Source organism: Alligator sinensis, unplaced genomic scaffold, assembly GCF_000455745.1.
Source record: "Alligator sinensis unplaced genomic scaffold, ASM45574v1 scaffold751_1, whole genome shotgun sequence".
Lineage (NCBI taxonomy): Eukaryota > Metazoa > Chordata > Crocodylia > Alligatoridae > Alligator > Alligator sinensis.
In genome coordinates, this window is record NW_005842325.1 from 1,041,873 (window position 1) to 1,054,985 (window position 13,113).

A 13,113-nucleotide genomic window follows, 5' to 3' on the forward strand; every position below is an offset into this window, starting at 1 on the left:
TCCTTCCCTGGATAGGCTCCAAATGGGAGTTTGATCCCCTACCCACCCAACCTAACAGCTAATGCTGTTGAGTCAAAGGATCAGCCTTCAGAAGGATCCCACTAACTTATGGTGCCTTCAGTGAAGTGTCATGAGGTTGACTGGGGATCTGCATTTCTATTTGTCTCCATAATTATTATATTTGTATGAATTGTGGTTTTAGCATTAATGTATTCTTGTGTCATATTATGGCCAGGATTAATAAGGAAATGACTAATTTAAGTGGTCCTCCCCATTCACACCTGTGAGTGCTAATCACTGAGAATTAGCTTCTAACCTGGGTACATTTAATGGACAGTCAAATAGGCCCTTTCAAGCTTGGTCTATGGTGTGCAAGCAAAGCTCTTTCAGATAACGATTAATTTACCCTTTAAAAGGAGAGCCCTGTAGCAAGAATGACACCTCAAAATGGGCTATTCAGAAAATGGTATTTCTTACAGTGAGGAGAATAAGTGAGAGATTATCTTTAGGGTATTGAATTAGTAGTAACCTTTATGTCTGAGAGGATGTAAATGTTCTTTTGCTCAAAATTTGATCAGGAAATACCTCTGGTCTGGTAAAAAGATACATACCAGGGACAGGCAGAAAGTTATATGCATAGTCTATGCATCTAGGGGAGCCTGTAGAAACATAAAAATGTCCAGAGAAGGACAAGTACTTAAACCTTGCCATGAGAACAAGTTTGTCTAAAGTTTCCTGGTCAAAAGATGGTTTAGATTCCCCACTTGGTTTAGCTGGGCCATGCAAAACAACAGCCTTTGGCTTTGGACTTTGGCTGGGACAGAAATGAAGGTATATTCTTAGAGCTTCAGGCCACAATGCAGGGATAAGATAAAAAAACAAAACAAAGCACTGTTCTGATATTTTTTGTATCTCTGCCTGTATTTCAACATATGATTACCGATTTATTATGATGGCTCTTGGTTGTTGTTTGTTACGGCGGGGTCCTTCAGGAGGGCCATGATCTCCTTACAGCCCCCTCACCGTGCCAAGTCGGCCCAAGGGCACCCTCAAATTCTCGCCCGCCACGTCTTTGATGGTTAGATAAAGTTGGGAGGCTGCCTTATGACTCCCTGGGCACGGTTAGCTAGGACCTCTGTCCCCGTGTGTTCCCAGACCCCCTGGGGGTCTCCCGGTATGATGGGTACTCCCCAGGCACCCTAGCCTTATGGCTAGCTATCTTATGTGGCTTCTCCCAACCCCTAATACCATGCCCCAAGCCTCGCAGATGTACCGGACATTGGTCCGTCAAAATACACGCCCGCTCTCCCAGGCCTCCTCTGTGATCTAGCCCACTCCGGGCTCTCTCCTTGGGCTCACCGCACTGCTATCCCCTCTCCTCAGGGACAACCACAGCACCACGCCCTCATCACTCTCTCCCCAGGTCTAAATTCCTTGGGCCTTCTCTAAAACAACCTGGCCCACTCAGGGACTTCTGGCCAAGCCTCCGATCCCTTAGGCCCACTGCACGGCTACCCTCTCTGACCCAGGCTCACCGCACTGCTATCCCCTCTCCTCAGGGACAACCGCAGCACCTTGCCTTTCTCCTGGGGTGTTGTACCACTAACCCCTTCCGTCGGGGTCCACCGCAGCACCCTACCCCTGTCTGAGGTCTACTGCCATACTAGCCTATGACCAGGCTCGCTACGCCCGGCCCGGGCTTCTCAATAAGGCGCTCCCCCTCTTTGGGGCTTGCCACGCCCACGCTAGGGCTTCCTAGCAGTGTCCCCTTCTGGGGCTCGTCATGCCCGCGCTGGGGCTTCTCCAAAATGCCCCACTCTGGGGCTGGGGTCTACGCACCCCGCAAATTATGCCTTTCTCAGGCGCTGGGGCCCCCACCCCTCTGGGGGTCCCTATGAGGCCTCCTCCAACCCCTTATAGCCTCACCCTAGCCACCGGTATAATATCAAAGCCAAACATAAACTCAAGCCTCCTGGCTATAACTCAAACCTGAGGCACTGGGCCATAACAACATAAGCCTCCTGGCTGCAATTCAACATCACCACTCCAGCCTCTGGAGCTCTCGTGAGCTATACTTGCTGTTAGGCTTCACCTCACATCCTAACTGCCAGAGCTCGAGCTCTAGCTCTAACTCCTGCTGGCAGAGAACTGCCAGCCTGGCCTCAGCCCTGGGCTTTATAAGGGCCAGGCCCTGCCTCCCCTGGCAACCCGCAGCTGTGCTTGTTAATGTCCTGCCAGGGCTCTCTCCCTGGCAGTTTCTCCTCTCTAGGAGCAGAGCACCAAGGTGCCCTGCGACATTGTTGTTGTTTTTGTTTTGTTTTGTTTTGCTTTTTATAATAAGTCCCTTTTGTTACTCTAACTTGCTTGGTTGGTGGTAGATGTGATATAAGAGCATTTGACCATATAGGCAAGCCTCTTCTCTGGAAAAGCAATCTGTTATTTCTGAGCACATGACTACACAAAGTTGTGGTTCTTTTAGCTAGCAAAATCTTCTCTGCCAAGTGCTGTCAGGACCTGGGTGATACTGGCAAGGCTGAGGCACTACAGGCCAAGGAGTTGGCTCCTGGTATATCTCTGCTGGTTCTCAGTGGTCAAGCAGTAGACAGAAGAGTCTTGGGGCTAACGGACACACCTGGAGGTGTGAGAACAACCTGGGAGTGTATTTCAAAGGCTCATCTGCCCAAATCTGGGGTTAGGGTGTGTTACAACTTGCTGAGGGTCAAAGAAGAAATCAGCCTGAAGTTAAGATAGAGTCTGAGAATATTAGTTTTTGATCATTTCCCAAAGTTTCGTGTTTTACATTTGGGATGGCAGTAGAGGAAGAACATCAGCTAGGTCCCAGCAGAAGTATATAGTGCCAAATGCAGTAGTTAATAGGTCCTTTAATTGCCCAAATTCTACCAATGCTTCTAATATAGTTCACTTAGCTCTGATGGATATTTTAAATGGTTTCTTTTCTACAATTTTTGTTGTCGATTTAGGTAACTTTGAAATAAGATCCTTCATGTATTAATTACCAATGCTGGTTGCTAAGTGGAATTAGGTGCGTGTCTTTGTATAATATTTATTGAAATAATAATTTTAGTTTACATTTCAAGAAAACTCCTTTCCTATTAAACGCATGTCCCTCACTCAAGTTTTTGCTATTGGGAAGGAAATATATATCTAGGCCCAAGATACTAAGGTTTCTTTGACCATACAAGAAAAAAAAATAGTAGTAGCCAAAGTATTTACTTTGGTTTGGCTCCATGTCCAGCTCTTGCTGCTTTAAGTCCCCAAATGACTAACCTTTATACAAGTTGACCTATTTAATTTGAAGTGTTCATATTTGAAAGAGCCATTTATTTATGTGTTTGTGCTGCTGTGGGTCTTTATATCTTCTGTTTCCCAAACTATTTTTGTTATGCCTTTACTCCTTCATATACTTTTTGACAATTCTTAGAAGTCTCTATACTCATGCTGTAAAGCCTGGGTGCGTTAATACCTTTGAAGAGAGAAAAAAAAAACCCTGATGATACTGGAAGACTGAGTGACTTGAATAAATGTAATGTGATTATTATAATCATTATGACACTTAATGAAGTGGCTCAGAAAGAATATTATTATTAGACAAAAATAATAATTAAGAAAATATTTTAGCCAACATTTTCAACCACTTAAGTTAAAATAGGTAATGACTGAATATTTTGCCAGAGTATAAGAGGGCTGTAAGAACTGTTTGCTTTAGCTAATATAGTAATGGTATGTCAGTATTTTGCTTTAAACAGTATAAACTAGCAGGCTGTTCTTTAATTTATGAAGTATGTTTTCTTAATTCAGAAATCTTAATGTATTTACATTACTAAGTATGCCATTTTAGTACAAGTATACCATGCTCATTGTCTTAAAATGGCATTATTGAGGGTAATTACTTTAAAGATTTATTTATACTGAAATGTTTTGAATTACCTCATTCTTTAATTCCTAACTTATTAATGGCCTTGTCAGCATTTAAGACCAACATGACTAATCAGATGTCAACAAAAAGCAATTACTACAAACTCAAATGTAATTTTCATCCTTATAGTTATGCTTTTTAATGAGCCCAAGACAGAGCAAATTTTCCCATAATTGCAATGTTTCTCAATTATTTAGCATAAAGTTACAGTTTAGGATTCCCTTAATGTGAACACTTTGAAGAAAAAGTAAGGGGTTTAGTAGTGCAGAATTCCTCCTTTGTTCAGAACCCATTTTATGGGTAAGATAAATTAGTTCCCTGAAGGATTTTTGGTAGTTTTATTGACAATTACTGATTAGTCATCTACATATAAAATAACATTTTTAGGGCCTAGTAATCTATTCCTGGGTATTTTTCACATTTGCAGAACAGCCCCTATAAAAGCATTAATAGTAGCTTAATTTTTTTATGATTAAACATCTGCATGTTAGCATTGTTTTTGAGGTTTAAAAAGCTGCTTCATGTTTTCCTTTATTACCCAAATTCTTAAATGTTGTGCCAATATAAGTTGTTTAGTAGAAAGCAATCTGCTCTTCTTTCTGAAAGCATATTTCACGATTTTATAATTCCAGTGATTAAACAAAATGTTTAAGCCTTAAACCTCACCTAAATCTATTTGGAAAGTTAGCCTACAGTGTGGTATTACAGTGCTAAGATGAATAACATATTACAGTGTAAGATTTGGATAGAATTTATACAATAAGGTCCTGAGTTTTTGAGTTTCTGTAGGCAGAAATGTTGCAGGCTGACAGCAGGTGTCACAGCCATACCAGAGTGTGTGCATTCCCATGTGCCTTCTTGCGATTCTGTTGGCTCTTTCCAGAACTTCATGGCTTTACTTTATCGTCTCCAGCAGATGGAGCTTTCCCTCTGCCTGCTCTTTCCCATATAGCTGAGCCCAGCCCCTCTGCCTGCAGAACAAGGAGAAGGGTGAGATCAGCACTGCACAGGTGCTGACCCCAGGCTCTAGCTCCCCCTGGCTACAGATCTGGGAGGCGCCAGGCAGGGTTATTTTACCCCAAGTGGCACAACTTGCCCCACAGAAAAGTGCATGTCCAGGCATGTGTGTTGAGGCAAAAAGCTCAAATTTGCACCACTTCTTTTTGAGCTGCTGCAAGCGCATGTGCCTGCATGTGTGGATATGCCCTATGTGGTTGGGAAAAAAGTGATATTTGGATACCAAAACTGTAATAAATTTTGGGCTCTTGTGTTCCTATGAAGGGGGTGAAAAAAAGTAACTCAATCTTCATGGCTAAGTACAGACAATCAAAAAACCCAAGGCTGAATCAATTCAATCTTTGCAGATTAGTCTAACCTGCATAGATGGAACCGATTAGTAAGTGAACAGACATTCAATTTTGATTCTGGAAAAGTAGTCACATGCCTGTGGTGGCTCAGGCCAGTAGCTGGGGGTTGCTAGAGCACGCCTTCCAGCCACCACCAAAGGGAAGGGAGGGAAGCTGGGAAAGAAGCCCTCCAAGGCTTTTCCCCCTTCCCTACTTGATCTGAGAGAGGTGGGGGGTGTATCCAGGCCATGGCCAGCCCTCTGGGTATGATTGGTGGGGGTTAAATACCCACCCTGGCCTGCACTGCCCCCAGCTGGGGTGTGCCAGGGAGTGGGGGGGCTGCCCCTATCAGGTTTTTCCCCTGCTCCCTGCTCAAGCGAGCAGGCAGGGGAAGGAGCATGGTCAGGCACCAGCTTGGACCGGCATGCAGAGGGGCATTGGTGACATGTAGCACCCCCTGAGATCAGCTGTGAACACCCTGGAAGCACCAGCCGCAAAAGTGGAAGTGCTGCTGGAAGTGCACTTGAGTGAAGAGTAGGGAAAAGCCTGTCAGAGACAGTTTTGCCCCCACCAGACAGACCCCAGCTGGGGTCCTGTGTGGGTGGGGGGTGGGAGTTTAACTCTTCTCCCCACCTGGGGTCTGGCCACACCCCAAATCTCTGCTCGTGTCCCTAGCCCAGGTGTATTCCTTGTGTGTATGGAAAGTGTCTCTCTCCCACATTTTAGGGCTCCACCAATTGCCTGGTAGAACCAAGAAGAGTTGTACTTTATTTTTCCCTCCCTGTGAATGTGTTATTTTGTTGTTGTGGTTTGGGGCTGTTTTTCCTCCTTTGGACTTCTTCTTAGGGTCATCCAGGCACATTTTAAGCCTAGCAAATTGCTGATTTTGGAAAGCCCAAAAAATTGGTGGTACCTATCTCTCTCACTCTTTATCTGTGACATGTAGGATTTATACTCAGGACATTTTGCCACTGTGGTGTGTGAGAAGGGCCAAGGGAGTTATTCTTGTGGATACTTTGCCTGTAAATGCATGGGACTGTATGGACTGTTTTTCCTTCCAATGCATAATAGTGCTTGCTTATTGTTGTGATCATTTTGCTTTAAATGGCTGAAATATGAAAACTAAGGTTTGGGGTTTTTTTTCATGTGATCTATATTTTTTTGTTAAAGATGAATATTCCTTTGGGAAAAAAGAAATGAAAAGGAGAACATTATTAAGAGTTTGTCTAAAAGCCCAAGAGTAGTTTTAAATAGGTAAACCCTTTTAAAGCTGAACTAAGGGATTATTTTTCCTTTTGGTGAATACAAATTTTGAATGTTTATGCCCTAATAACTGCCTGTGTTTTCATTGGATTTTTCCTGACTCATATCTCTGCTTCCAGAAGAAGATAAGAGGTTGTTTTTTTCCCCTTATAGCTTGGAAGCAGCTGTGTTTATCTTAGAGTCCTTACACAAGTAACATTTTTTGTGTGATTGGGTCCCTGAAAGCACTCTACAGCTGTGAGGTGACATGTGCATAGCTGCAGAGTGCTTTTAAAATTGATGATTGCATGAAAAATTAACCCTGGTCAAATGAGGTATTAGATGAAGGCACTCTAAAGCAGAGTGCCTAGGGTACTTGTGCTCCCCTCTGAGGTTAATTTTTTGTGGGGAGTGGGTTAGGCTGCTCTGGTGCTCACCAGAACTGAGGGGGCAGGGATGAAATGGAACCTTCTTACCTGGAGCTCCCGCCCCCTGTAGCTACCTTGGCTGGGGTATTGAGAGGGGCTGGGCTGGGCCTATCAGGCAAGGGGTCTCAATTCCACACTGCCCCTGACCCCAGCTCTGGCCAGGCAAAGCAGATGGGAACTCTGTGCTGGCTGCTTCTTCCCCTTTCCCCTCCCTCCCCTGCTGACAGCACTGGAGCTGGGGGGTAGGGTGGGGCTGGGGAGATGGGTGGTTTGGCAGCCTCCTTGGAGGCTGCTGGAGCATTCTCACCTGCTGGCCAGGGCTAGCACAGGCATGCTCCAGTCTGCCCCCGACCCAACAACTGAATGTCTGTTGGGTTGAGGGGGTGGGGGGGTTCTAACTCATGGTGCTTTATGTAAAACACTGAGTTACAGTGGGGCTTAAATGTCTGTAGGCACACTTAGTTTTTGTAGTTAGATGCAATGGATGGAAATCTTAGTTTTGAGTCAATGATAGCTAACTTCAGTCACACGGAAAGATTCGTGATTACTCTATAAACAACTTGCAAGATAAGTAAAATAGATTGTACTTGGCCCCTTAATCAATTTTACTACTAGAGTGCACTCATCGGTTATATCTTCAAGCTCATGCTAGAAGGTTCATCCATGATGTCCTTGATGAACTGTCTATACAAAAGGTTTGATCAACTCTAGTGGCTATTGCAGAAGAAGAACTTTTTTATTTAGTAATTAGACTAAGTGTGGGGGAGAATGGGATTGGATTTAAGCCAGTTATGAATTGAGGATTTTTTAAGGGGGAGGGGCTATTTCAGTTTGTTTTGTGTTTTTCATCAAGAATGGGATAGACTATCATCATCCAATAGTTTCACTATCTTTTTCACAACTTTTTGCAATTGGCCATCATTCTTTAGAAATACTGAGACAAGTATCTTTACACTAATAACTCAGAAACCTATTGTAATCTGCATTAATGAAAAATGTAGATATTTACAAAAGGTTTCTGAGTTATTGGTGTAATTTATAAGCAAAATTATGAAGTAGGGCATCACAAAATATACGTTGTCTCATCTCGTAAATATTGTCCTCCTTGAAAGCCCTCCTTGTTTATCTGATCTTAATCCTACAAACAGTTTAGCATTGTGTTGGGATTCAGTCTGCTATAATAGATGCTTATTATGCTGATCAATATTTTTCTCATTGCTGTTGAGAAATCATCTATAATCTGCATGCCTATATCACAGATGAATACTGAAGGATAAAGTGACATGGGCAGGCACACAAACTCAAATGTATAGATAATTTGTAGTATAAGAATATGATAATAACTGATTAAATATGTTTTCAATAAGCAGTTCACAAAGGAAATCATGGATAAGCTTGCAGCATGAATGGCTAGTCTGTAATGTGCGCATTATAATGGTAAAATGGATTAAGGGTTTAACTACTTTTTATGGTGTGAAATGTTTAGAGAGCAATTACCAACCCTTCCCTTCAACTGAAACAACCAGCAAGCAATCTATACAACAAAATAAAATGATACCCTAGGCCCGTCACTTATCCCCAAATCAGCCCTTATCCAATGCATCCCACAAAATTAATCAGGAATAATGTACTCCATGCAGACTAGTAGTCCACCTCACTCTACAAAATAAATGCACAAGACTTTGAAAACGTGATACATCAATACAATGTTCCATACAGTACTTCAGCATTCACAAAAAGCCTGGGCATTAACATGAAATTACTCATCTATCTCACTTATGGTATCTCTGGTTTTCCTTGCTTCTGTTGTTCCTAAACTAATGTCTTCTGGTTTTGTGGACTAGCTAAGGAGTCTGTTGATGTCCAGCTTCACAGGCATTATACAGGGCACAGCAACCACAGTTATACATTAGGGGTGTGTGAAGTGAAGTATTCGATTTGATTCCCGAATCAGGGACAGTCATTCCATTTGTTGATTTGGATCACTGTCCCTGATTCGATTCGGCCAAATCCAAAATCTGAAGATTCAATGCTGATTCAGAGAATCAGTGATTCAGACATAGACACAGCTTTAAATGTTTTTTCTACATACCTCGAAGTACCAGTATGACTCATGAATTCTGCGATGCTGGGGCAGATGGAGCATCCCACATGCTCAGGGGCGAACCCAGAAATGATCTACTTCCAAGTCTGCTGTTGAGCATGCTGGGGAGCCCCCTGCTTTTCTGTGGGACACTACATGCACCCCAGCATCACGAGCCACCTGCTACCTAGAGGTATGTAGAAAAAACATTTAAAGCTGTGTCTATGTCCAAATCACCGAATCTTTCTGAATCTCTCTCAGTCAATTCAGAGGGTTCCTATTCAATTCAGAGAGAATAAAGCGTCCTCTGATTGGATTTGGAATTCGGAGATTCAGCCACTGAATCGGGCCAAAACTCCACCGAATCAAATCAGGGACCAAAGCTTCGCAAAGCCCTATTATATATTCAGCATTTGCAACATCATCATGCTTTCAACCTTTGAAATGTTTATCTCTATCCTGCAACTACTAAGCATGTAATTGAATTCCCTGTGAAGTCATTTGTTTTACAGGCCTATTAGGGCAAGCTAGATAGGTTCTGATAAAATACCTGTGAGCATCCACACCCTTTTGCAAGTGTATGAGGAGGAAATAATGTTACAATTTCTTAAAACTTTGACAAAGTGTACCTTTCCAATATTTCCCACATCACTGCTTATAAACCTTCTCCTGTGATCCACAGGCTCTATAGAACCAGGGAGTATACAGATTACAGTTAATATAATATAGTCTGGTTCTTTCCGGGTTACCAAGTAGGAGCACATATGCATCATCAAAGAGTTCAAAGCAATTGAAAAAAAAATCTTTAAAAACCACCTGATGTTTCAAATACATACTGTATGCCCCAAACCAACAGGTGAACATCTTTAAGAGCAGGATTGTAAAACCCCTAATTCCTGACAGCCTATTTTTCATACTATCTGACAAAGTTGGCTATAGCTGATGAAATGTCATGCTGTTCTGAACAAGGTAGTCTGTAAGGTGCCACCCTGCCCTGTCTTCAGCCTGAAAAATGGTTTGCAAATCCAAACTCATATAAATTTTTAACTTTATTCAATAAATGCATTATCACAGCAGGCCATGGTTTAGAAAACATTCTCAGCTTTCCTGTAACATTTGGACAAAGACAGCATGGTGGAAATGTATGGAATGGTTGGATAATAGTAATGGAAAATAGGGCTGAAAAGGAGCTCTGGAAGTCATCTAGACCAACTTCCTGCCACAGGCAGGATCATCCCTATCCAAACTTTCCTATATAAATCCATTGTTCAAACTATTAGTAAAACTATACAGTCAGTCCTGGCAGAACCACAATACAAGGTGTTCTTAACCTACAACAGCTAAAGCAGGGGGTCTACAGTAGCCAATGTGCTGCTGCTACACAAGTTGTTAACAATGCTCTAGAGATGCAAGGAAGACAGCTGTTTGCTGCCACAGAAGGAGGCAAAAACCCCCATAGTCTATACCAATGTAACCATGGGGTAAAATTCCTTCCTGACGCCAGATATGGCATTTAGTCTGATTCTGAGTGGAGGGAGAGGCAAGACCTTTTAGCCAGGGAGCTCCAGGTTTAAGTCAGGATTGTTAGCACATTCCAGTTAAAATCCCTAGCCTTGGCTGCAGCTAACTCCCAGTGCTGCTGAAGAACGTAGGACTTCCCCCTACCATTGATGCACCAAGCCGAAGGAGGTGGGGGAAAATGCCTTCCTGTCACCATGTAGCAACCAGCAAAGCCTAGAAGCATAGAAAATACCCACACTACAGCATAGATTTAGCTACTCCTGGATCATCCCTGAACAATGCTTCTATAATCTAACCTTAAATGCCTTCTGTGATAAAGATTTAAAAATTCCCCTAAGCAGTCTATTCCTTCGTCTCACTGTTCCACTGGTGAAGAAACTATTCCTAATATCCAGTTTAAACCTACTTTTTGGCAATTTCATGCCATTCATCCATATCCTGCTCTCTGCAGCAAGAAAAAAAAAGCATTTTCCTTCTTCCTTCAAGACAGCCTATGGGTCTTGTTACTTTAGGAGGAAAAATAGTAGTAAACAGCACTTAAACAGCCAAATAAAGGTTAGCTGCAAAGCAATAGGCAGCCAAAGGTCAGAAGCTGAGTGCCTATGCTGTGTCAGTTGTACAGCGATAGTATGATACAACAGAGCCTACCAAAGCAATAGTGCCACTCCTACAGGAGTTAGGGTAGCAACAACAAGTTGCCCATTAGAATGAGAGAGAGGCAGCTCTGCCAGAGTTAGCAAGCAATCTGACCAGAAGTGGGAAGGGGTTGAGCAATATATAAACCAGGACCTGAGCCAGAGCAGGCAGTCTGAATCAGAAAGCTTCAGAGGAAAGAGCTGTACAAGGAGAGAACTGGAGCTTCCACACTAACTTAGATCAGGATACAAGGAGCAGGAACACAAAATGAAAGTGATTTTAGTGTGGAGCTAGTGAGCTAAGGATTAGTGTTACATACAGTGTGCTCATGTTTTGTTTTGTGGTTTAGACCAGTGAACTGGTTTGGGGACTGTAGGAGAGTTCTGGAGGTCCTAGTAGTGCCAGAGAGGCATGGTGAGACTTGAGCCTGCTGGAGGCAGGGCACAATCTGCGATATAGCCCAAGAGGGGCAGAGAGAAAGGCTAGGGGTCTAGCAAGGGAGAGGCAGAGTGAGAGAGACACAGAGACAAGGGTCATGGCTATTAGAGGTGGTCAGAGGCCGTGATTAGCTGATAAGGCAATGGGTGCACTGGAGGGCCAATTTAATATGAAGACTGGAGTGAATCCAGCAACGTCTGAAGGGTTCCTCTGACAGGAGGCCAGTGTGAACCTTGCTCTAGGGCACTGGGCCTCCCCTCCAAAATTTACTAAGAATATCAAGACATGGCAAGTGGGAGTGAAGGGAGGATACCTGGAGCCAGAGCAGGACAGGAATTGAGTGGCTACCAGAGCGTGTCAAGGCTGTCCCTGGAACACGGGTCCTATTGCATAGCTGTTTTGATATTTGAGGACTATTATCACGTCCCTTATTAACTGCCTTTTTTGCAAGGCCTCATCCTCTCCTCATGTGACTTGTCTTCCAATCCTTTTTATTATTTTTTGTAACCTGCCTCAGGACCCTCTTTAACTTCTCCATATCCTGAAAAAAATGTGGAGCCCAAAACTGCATACCATACTCCAAATGAAGCCTAAATAGTGCCAAGTAAAGAGGTACTGTCACCTTCTGTATTTCATGCCTAATGCTTCTATTGATGGATCCCAAATGGCACTTGCCCTTTGTACAGCTATATCATGCTGCAGACTCATATTGAGTCTGTGATCTACCAGGACTCCTAGATCCTTCTCTGTAGTGTTTCCATCCAGATGTGTTAGCGACTCAGGCATGGGTGGTATTGCCTAAGGCTAGTCACCTAAAGTATTATTGGTTATAGTTGGTCAATTTGTAGGTTTAAAATTGTCATTTGGAGTGTTAATAGAACTCTCAGGTATTACCTGACAGGTATTACCTGATGTGAACACTTCTGCTATAGCCAGCAGAAAGACCAACCAAGACAAACTGAAAATGTGAGACATCCATTGTATGACCATCCCACAGCACACAAAAGTCTGAAGTCACACAGGAGCACCCTACCTCTCAATGTCACACCGAAGGAGACATGACTACAGATGTGGAATGAGAAGATGAGGAAAATACCTGGTAGCGAAAAAATGGACATTCCAGTAGCTGAGTCTTTACCACCAGGTGCTGGTGAACCATGGAAAAGGTGTTGTCTCAACCATCTATGCACGGAGTTGGACACTCCAAGGAACTAATGAACAAGTAGGGCTATACCATTGGTTTAACCACCTATGATTGCAGCACAAAACCTCAGATTAAGCAACACCTGCTGCAGTGCCTGATGCTTGAAGGCACATGTATAATGAAAGACCTCACAAAATACAATAAATGATCATAGGCATGTGTAACAAAATGGTCAAATATGGTATAGAGACATGAGAAGAAGACCTAAAGTATGGCTGCAGTCCAGGTTGGGTTCCCAAGGAGCTGTGGGAATCCAAAGGTATCTATTGTCAGAGCTG